Raw genomic sequence first — 8,688 nt, 5'->3', positions numbered from 1 at the left:
CAGCAGTGTGCCCAGGTGGCCAAGAAGGCCAGTGGCATCCTGGCCTGCATCAGGAATAATGTGGCCAGCAGGAGCAGGGAAGTCATTCTGCCCCTGGACACTGCACTGGTTAGGCCACACCTTGAGTCCTGTGTCCAGTTCTGCGCCCCTCAGTTTATGTAAGATGTTGAGATGCTGGAACTTGTCCAGAGAAGGGCAATGAAGCTGGGGAGAGATGTCGAGCACAGCCCTGTGAGGAGAGGCTGAAGAGTTGAATATAGATTTCACCTCAATGTGAGGAGAAACTTCTTTCCAGTGAGGGTGACAGAGCCCTGGGACAGGCTGCCCAGAGAGGTTGTGGAGTCTCCTTCTCTGAAGGCATTCAAAACCCACCTGGATGCATTCCTGTGCAGACTACCCTGGGTGGTGCTGTTTTGGTAGGATGGGATTGGACCAAATGGGCTCTGGAGTGTGGGTTTCTGTAGTGTAGTGGTTATCACGTTCGCCTGACACGCGGAAGGTCCCTGGTTCGAAACCAGGCAGAAACACGCAGTTTTTTTCTGGGCCACTCAGTTTAGGAAAGTTGTTGAGTTGCTGGAAGGTGTCCAGAGAAGGGCAACAAAGCTGGGGAGGGATCTGGAGCACAGCCCTGTGAGGAGAGGCTGAGGGAGCTGGGGTTGCTTAGTCTGGAGAAGAGGAGGCTCAGGGGAGACCTTCTTGCTGTCTACAACTCCGTGTAGGGAGGTTGTAGCCAGATGGGGGTTGGTCTCTTCTCCCAGGCAAGCAGCACCAGAACAAGAGGACACAGTCTCAAGCTGTGCAAGGGGAGGTTTAGGCTGGATGGTAGGAAGAAGTTCTTCCCAGCAAGAGAGATTGCCCATTGGAATGTGCTGCCCAGGGAGGTGGTGGAGTCACCATCACTGGAGGTGTTTGGGAGGAGACTTGACGGGGTTCTTGGTGCCATGGGTTAGTTGATTAGGTGGTGTTGGATGATTGGTTGGACATGATGATCTTGAAGGTCTCTTCCAACCTATTCTATTCTATTCTATTCTGTTCTCTTCTGTTCCATTCCATTCCATTCCATTCCACTCCGTTCCATTCCATTCCATTCCATTCCATTCCATTCCATTCCATTCCATTCCATTCCATTCTATAGGTCTCTTCCAGACTCTAATGTGCTGTGGCACTGTTATTCCAGTACATTATACACTATATTATCATTAGTCTGTTATGTGTTTGAACAGGATGCTTCCACCTGCAGCTCTTCCTAGGAGGTGCTGCATTGGAATCCTCTCACACTCTGTCATCACAAGATGTTAGGGGTTGGAAGGGACCTCCAGAGATCATCGAGTGCAACCCCCCTGCCAGAGCAGGACCATAGAATCCAGCACAGGTTGTACAGGAATGCATCCAGATGGGTCTGGAAAGTCTCCAGAGCAGGAGACTCCACAACCTCTCTGTGCAGCCTGTTCCAGTGCTCTGGGACCCTCACTGTGCAGAGGTTTCTCCTCATGTTGAGGTGGAACCTCCTGTGCTGTAGTTTCTATCCATTGCCCCTTGTCCTGTCATAGGGGAGCAAGTGAGCAGAGCCTGTCCCCTCCCTCTTGAAACCCAGCCCTCAGATATTTATCAACATTTATTAAAGCCATACTTCATTAGGATGAGGAAGGCTGCAGCCAGAGGGAGTGTGGAGGTTGGTTCTCCAAGAAAAAGGCATCCCACACTGGTATGGCTGCAGCTTAGGAAGCAAGAAGTGTTAAGACAGAAGCACAGCAAAGCAGCTTAATTCCAGTTTATTCCTGGTACTTCGTTGGTGTTTGGCAGCAGCTAAGGCTAAATATTTTTCATACCAGTCCTTTCATCAGGGAAAATATGTTACAGCTTAGGAATTCTCCAGGAATACATCATGGCCAAAACACCAGAGACAGAAGCATGACTTGTTAGCAGAAAGACCAATGAATTCACAGAGAACAGAGTCAAAACATGATAAGATAAGGTGAATGGTGGCATCTGACATCAGCCAAATTCAGTCCCAGTAACAGGCAGCACACTGCAATCTTGCATTGTTTTCTTCCCATTTCAGCACATTCACAACTCATCATTTCACAGAGTTGTCAGGGTTGGAAGGGACCTCAAGGATCAGCCAGTTCCAACCACCCCTGCCATGGGCAGGGACACCTCACACTACAGCAGGTTGCTCACAGCCACATCCAGCCTGGCTGCAAAATCCTCCAGGGATCTGGAAACAGAATGAGTGAGTTGGGGCTATTCAGCCTAGAGAGGAGAAGGCTCCAAGGAGACCTTATTGTGGCCTTCCAGTGTCTGAAGGGGGCAAACAAAAAAGCTGGGGAGGGACTTTTTAAGGTGTCAGGGAGTGATAGGACTGAGGGGAATGGAGCACAACTAGAAATGGGTAGATTCAGATTAGATGTTAGGAAGAAGTTCTTCAGCATAAAGGTAGTGAGACACTGGAAGGTGGTAGAAGCCTCATCCCTGGATGGGTTGGACTTGAGGATCTCTGGAGGACCCTTCCAAACTCTAAAGTGCTGTGGTATTGTGATCCTGTGAATCTGAAACTCATTTCCCTAAACTCCTCATTGATTCATTTGTTGGTGTTGGGAATCAGCTCTTTCCACAGAGGCACTTCCTCAGCTTTGTTACCTACCTACTCCTGCTAAACAAACAGGAGAAAGATGAAAGTGGAGCTTGGGTTTCATTCAAGGAAATAACTGTAGGAAATCACGAGTTTCCACCTCCCAGAGGCTGAGTGGCTGAAAAGGAAAGATTAATGACCCTTCAAAGCTGCCTGTTGCTATGTAGGGAGCCAAGGGGAACCAGCTTATACTTGTGAATATCTGAAGGCAAGCAAGAAGCTTGTACGACACACTTTAACACTTTGTTGGAATGGAATGGAATGGAATGGAATGGAATGGAATGGAGTAGAGTAGAGTAGAGTAGAGTAGAGTAGAGTAGAGTAGAATAGAATAGAATAGAATAGAATAGAATAGAATAGAATAGAATAGAATAGAATAGAATAGGATAGGATAGAATAGACCAGACCAGACCAGACCAGGTTGGAAGAGACCTTTGAGATCATCAAGTCCAACCAATCATCCTACACCACCTAATCAACTAAACCATGGCACCAAGCACCCCATCAAGTCTCCTCCCAAACACCTCCAGGAATGGTGACTCCACCACCTCCCTGGGCAGCACATCCCAATGGCCAATCTCTCTTGCTGGGGAGAACTTCTTCCTAACATCCAGCATAAACCTCCCCTGGCACAGCTTGAGACTGTGTCCTCTTGTTCTGGTGCTGGTTGTCTGGGAGAAGAGACCAACCTCCACCTGGCTGCAACCTCCCTTCAGATAGTTGTAGAGAGCAAGAAGGTCTCCCCTGAGCCTCCTCTTCTCCAGGCTAAGCAACCCCAGCTCCCTCAGCCTCTCCTCATAGGGCTTGTGCTCCAGACTCCTCCCCAGCTTTGTTGCCCTTCTCTGGACACCTTCCAGCATCTCAACATCTTTCCTAAACTGAGGGGCCCAGAGCTAGACACAGGACTCAAGGTGTGTAATTGCCTAGTGTGGCATGCAGGGCTGGATTGAGGAGAAGGCAAACACAAGATACCTCAGCAAGAAGGTCATTTCTCAGTGTTATTGAAATAGATCTATAACAAATTGAATGCCTTCTCCAATCTTTTAAAGAGGAACATAATAAACCTCTGCAGGAAACTTCCCAGGAAAAAGTGTGAAATTCACCAAGACACAAATTAAAGGAGGTTGTGGAGAGGCTGCTGCTGGTCTCTTCTCACAGGTAATTAGTGACAGAACAAGAGGGAATGGCCTCAAGCTGCCACTGGGTAGGTTCAGACTGGACATCAGGAAACATTTTTTGATGGCAAGAGTGGTCAGGCCTTGGAATGTGCTGCCCAGGGAGGTGGTGGAGTCCCCAAGCCTGGCTGTGTTTCAAGGTTGTTTGGATGTGGTGCTTGGGGCTATGGTTTAGGGGTGACCCTTGTAGAGTAGGGTTCTGGGTTGGACTTGGTGATGCTGAGGGTCTTTTCCAAGCTGAATATTTCTGTGATTCTGTGAAAGTTAAGCACACATCTCTCAGGAACACCTTAAGCAGTGCTAATCCTGCATTAACTTTGGCTAGATGAGCCATTAGACTCCCTTCCAGCTTTCCATGAAAGGCAAAACTACAGAAGTCTTGAATGTTTTCAAACTTTCCAATGATTTCAGATTCAAGAGTTCCCTGAATATTGTTTATTCTACCTAAATAATATTCCCTGAATATTATTTATTCTTCTATGGAGAACTGCAGCTGTTCTCTGACCATAGATAAATCATAGAATGGCCTGGGTTGGAAGGGACTTCTGAAGGTCATCCAGTCCAACCCCCTCTGCAGTCATCTGGGACATCCTCAACTAGATCAGGCTGCCCAGAGCCCCAGAATCTCACCTTGAGATCAGATTGCCCAAAGCCCTGTCCAGCCTCACCTTGAATATCTCCAGGGATGGCCCCAGCCACCTCCCTGGGCAACCTGTCCCAGTGTTCCACCACCCTCCACCTCACCCTCTTTCTTCACCAAAAGAGAGATTGGTCATTGGAATGTGTTGTCCAGGGAGGTGGAGGAATCACCATCCCTGGAAGTGTTTAAGAAGAGACTGGATGGGGCACTTGGTGCCATGGTTTAGTTGATGAGACGGTGTTGGGTGATAGGTTGGACTTGATGATCTTGAAGGTGTTTCCCACCTGGTTAATTCTCTATTCTGTAAGCAAAACAAAATCAAACAAGCACAAAATAAGTTTACTTTAATTTAGAATCTCTTCTGGACCAGCCTATGCCAGACCTATTTCTACTTTAATTACTAATTAGTTCGTAACTGACTTTTACTTGCAAGCAAAGAAATAATAGAATCATAGAATTTTCAGGGTTGGAAAGGACCTCAAGGCTCAGCCAGTTCCAAGCCCCCTGCCATGGGGCAGGGACACCTCACACTACAGCAGGTTGCTCACAGCCACATCCAGCCTGGCTGCAAACACCTCCAGGCATGAGGCTTCCACCACCTCCCTGGGCAACCTGTGCGAGGTTCTCACCATCCTCATGGGGAAGAACTTCTTCCTAAAATCTAATCTGAAGCTACCCATTACTGTTTTTTTTCCACTTCCCCCCAGTCCTATCACTCCCTGACACCCTCAAAAGTCCCTCCCCAGCTTTCTTGTAGCCCCCTTCAGATGCTGGAAGGAGACAATTAGGTCTCCACAGAGCCTTCTCTTCTCCAGACTGAACAGCCCCAACCCCCTCAATCTGTCCTCATAGGAGAGGAGCTCCAGCCCTCTGCTCATCCTTGTGGTGGGAACATATGAACTTTGGAGCTTACTCCCCTGTAGGAGAAGCAGCTGAATTGGATCACAATTGCAGTGGTCAAAATAAGGAGTGGCACAAATGTAAATGAAGACAACGATGAAGCAAGGTCAAGATTGCTGCCCCAGCAATTCTGTTCCTTTTTGAACTGCTTCAGCTCTCATTTTTCACTATGACTCTATTTTATTCCCCCACATTATCACAGAATCACCAAGGTTGGAAGAGACCTCAAAGATCATCAGGTCCAACCCATCACCACAGACTAAACCATGGCACCAAATGCCACGTCCAATCCCCTCTTGAACACCTCTAATGTGCTGGCTTGTCAAACAGAATTGTCAGGGTTTGGGGGGGCTTCATGTTCTTCATCAATATACAGTTCTGCATGATGATTCCTGGGGTTGTGGTGGGTTGAAATTTCCTCCTCCTCCCCCAACATTAGCTTTGCCAGATCAGCCCAGCTGGAAGCAAATGAAAACTACCTCAAGTGCGTTGTAGAAAGCTCAGCATAAGGCAGCAGCTTCTCTGTCTAATCTATGATGAAGCATATCAAAGCAGAAAGACTTGATGAGAAGTCCACCTGTCCTGTTCCTCATGTCCAGTGTTATTATCTTTGCAGCTGAAGGTCTTTTCCAACCTGGTTAATTCTGTGTTCTGGTACAAAAGAGAAGGGCAACAAAGTTGGTGAGGGGTTTGGAACACAAGCCCTATGAGGAGAGGCTGAGGGAGCTGAGGTTGCTTAGCCTGGAGAAGAGGAGGCTCAGGGGTGACCTTATTACTCTCTACAACTAACTGAAGGGGGGTTGTAGACAGGAAGAGGTTGGTCTCTTCTCCCAGGCAGCCAGCACCAGAACAAGAGGACACAGTCTCAGGCTGTGCCAGAGGAGGTTTAGGCTGGATGTTAGGAGGAAGTTCTATACAGAGAGAGTGATTGCCCATTGGAATGGGCTGCCCAGGGAGGTGGTGGAGTCACCATCACTGGAGGTGTTTAGGAGGAGACTTGATGGGGTGCTTGGTGCCATGGTTTAATTGATCAGGTGGGTGGGATTGGTTGATGGGTTGGACACGATGATCTTGAAGGTATCTTCCAACCTGGTCTGGTCTACTCTATTCCATTCCATTCCATTCCATTCCATTCCATTCCATTCCATTCCATTCCATTCCATTCCATTCCATTCTATTCTATTCTATTCTATTCTATTCTATTCTATTCTATTCTATTCTATTCTATTCTATTCTATTCTATTCTAAACACTCCCAGGGTTCCAGTCTCCAACTTTTGCATCAAGTACTTTTTAACCACCACATTTTTCCTTCACTCCTGAGCATCTTTAAAGGCTTCTGATGTTCTTCAGTGAAAAAGGAGGAAGCAGCAAAGTGACAGCCCCCAGAACAAAGGCATCATTCATATATGACACATTATATGTTAGAAGAACTTGAAGAACTCTTTGGTTCAAAGCCAAGCATTCAGAGGTTGAGGAATGCCAGAATGAAAATTGCCTGGGCAAACTTAATCAGGCCATGCAGGCTTGCATTACATGAAGGCACACAACCATTTTCTGCTGGACACTTATCATCAATTGGCCATTGTATTGTGCTCCAGTTTGTGTACTATGCACAACCTGGCTTTAACTCCTTAGAAGGAATTTCTTTGGGGGGTTGTTTTGAAGGTGTTTCCCTTTTCTTCCCTCCTCATTTCAGCTTTTCCCCTTCTTTTTCACAGAAAAATTCAGGTTGGAAAAGGCCCTCAGGATCACCAAGTCCAACCCAGAACCCTACTCTACAAGGGTCACCCCTAAACCATTGCCCCAAGCACCACAGCCAAACCACCTTGAAACACAGCCAGGCTTGGGGACTCAACCACCTCCCTGGGCAGCACATTCCAAGGCCTGACCACTCTTGCAGTGAAAAAATATTTCCTAATGTCCAGTTTAGACCTACCCAGTCACAGCTTGAGGTCACTCCCTCTTGTTCTGTCACTAATTACCTGTGAGAAGAGACCAGCAGCAGCCTCTCTTCAATGTCCTTTCAGGTAGTTGTAGACAGCAATGAGGTCACTCCTCAGTCTCCTCTTTTCTAAACTAACCATTCCTAGCTCCTTCAGTTGCTCTTCATCAGATTTATTCTCCAGTCCCTTTCCCAGATTCATTGCCCTCCTCTGCACTGGCTCCAGCACCTCCACATCTCTCTTGTATTGAGGTGCCTGAAACTGGACACAATACTCAAGCCTCCCCAGAGCTGAGTCCCAGGGGACAATCCCTGCCCCTGCTGGCCACAGCATTTCTAATCCCATCCAGGATGCCTTTGGCTTTCTTCGTCACCCTGGCACACTGCTGGCTCATATTTTTTGCTCACACCAGACATATTCTCTCTCCACAAGGTGTTTGCCACCAGCCATTAGTTTTGTTTTCAGACTGGATGTTAGGAAGAAATTCTACACAGAGAGAGTGATTGCCCATTGGAATGGGCTGCCCAGGGAGGTAGTGGAGTCACCATCACTGGAGGTGTTCAGGAGGAGACCTGATAGGGTGCTTGCAGTGCTACAGGCTGGGGTCAGAGTGGCTAGAGAGCAGCCAGGCAGAGAGGGATCTGGGGGTGCTGGTTGATGGTAGGCTTAACATGAGCCTGCAGTGTGCCCAGGCAGCCAAGAGGGCCAATGGCATCCTGGCCTGCATCAAGAACAGTGTGGCCAGCAGGAGCAGGGAGGTCATTCTGCCCCTGTACACTGCACTGGTTAGGCCACACCTCGAGTCCTGTGTCCAGTTCTGGGCCCCTCAGTTTAGGAAGGATGTTGACTTGCTGGAACGAGTCCAGAGAAGAGCAACAAAGTTGGTGAGGGGTTTGGAACACAAGCCCTATGAGGAGAGGCTGAGGGAGCTGGGGCTGCTTAGCCTGGAGAAGAGGAGACTTAGGGGTGACCTTATCACTCTCTACAACTACCTGAAGGGAGGTTGTAGACAGGCTGATGATGGTCTCTTCTCCCAGGCACCCAGTACCAGAACAAGAGGACACAGTCTCAAGCTGCGCCAGGGGAGGTTCAGGTTGGATGTTAGGAAGAAGTTCTATACAGAAAGAGTGATTGCGCTATGGAACGGGTTGCCCGGGGAGGTGGTGGAGTCGCCGTCATTGAAGGTGTTCAGAAGGAGACTTGATGGGGTGCTTGGTGCCATGGGTTAGCTGTTTGGGTGGGTTGGATTGGTTGATGGGTTGGACACGATGATCTTGAAGGTCTCTTCCAACCTGGTTTGGTTTATTCTAATAAAGGTTTATTTTGGTGCCATGGGTTAGTTGTTTATGTGGTGTTGGATGACAGGTTGGACTTGATGATCTCAAAGGTCTCTTCC

The 8,688-nt window shown here is 48.1% G+C and overlaps 1 non-coding gene across 1 annotated transcript; it reads left to right on the top strand.

The window, feature by feature from the left end:
- Positions 1-454: 454 nt before the first annotated feature.
- On the top strand, positions 455-527 carry TRNAV-GAC (transfer RNA valine (anticodon GAC)). Its single transcript has one exon. It is a non-coding gene; the product is annotated as a tRNA-Val (tRNA).
- The last annotated feature ends 8,161 nt before the right edge of the window (positions 528-8,688 follow it).

The sequence above is a fragment of the Melanerpes formicivorus genome, unplaced genomic scaffold (genome assembly GCF_026170545.1).
Source record: "Melanerpes formicivorus ecotype bairdi unplaced genomic scaffold, bMelFor1.0.p_v2 SCAF_473, whole genome shotgun sequence".
Lineage (NCBI taxonomy): Eukaryota > Metazoa > Chordata > Aves > Piciformes > Picidae > Melanerpes > Melanerpes formicivorus.
This window is presented reverse-complemented; position numbering and strand designations above follow the sequence as displayed.